This window comes from Geospiza fortis, unplaced genomic scaffold (genome assembly GCF_000277835.1).
Source record: "Geospiza fortis unplaced genomic scaffold, GeoFor_1.0 scaffold84, whole genome shotgun sequence".
NCBI lineage: Eukaryota > Metazoa > Chordata > Aves > Passeriformes > Thraupidae > Geospiza > Geospiza fortis.
Genome location: NW_005054363.1, coordinates 3,162,559 through 3,163,086, shown reverse-complemented (window position 1 = coordinate 3,163,086; position 528 = coordinate 3,162,559).

Here is a 528-nt window from a genome sequence, read left to right as displayed (position 1 = left end):
TCAGGAAGTAGTAACGTGTCTGATTATTTGCTGGTGGTTGGTTTTTCCAGTTTCTTTGGGGTTTTTTGAGATGTTTAGTTTTGTTTGTTTGTTTAAGATTGGAAGTTTGCTACGGGATATGAAAGCTGGGAACCTGTTTTTCCATATTCCTTTATTCTTGCCATCCATGTCCCCTGGGAGAAATTGATCAGCACATTATGATCAAAGCTAGCTCAGGTACTACAAGTCCTGCAGGTACTTTAGTGTACTATTTTTGCCACACTAACTGTAGATCTAGCCAGCAAGGCTGTGGCAGTGTGGTACTGTCCACAAATTTGGCTTTGAATGAACTAACATGGCGACATATTGGTTTGTTTTAGTTGTGGTGCCACAGGCATGTACATGTGCTCCTCTCCTACAAATATAGCCTGTTTCTCAGTGGGTTTCTCAGTGGGTAACATAGAGTACAAAGTTGTGGCAATTATTTCCATTTCTTCTCTTTTCTGGACAAAGTTTTCAGAAATTTGTTTCTGAATATGATCCAAGCAT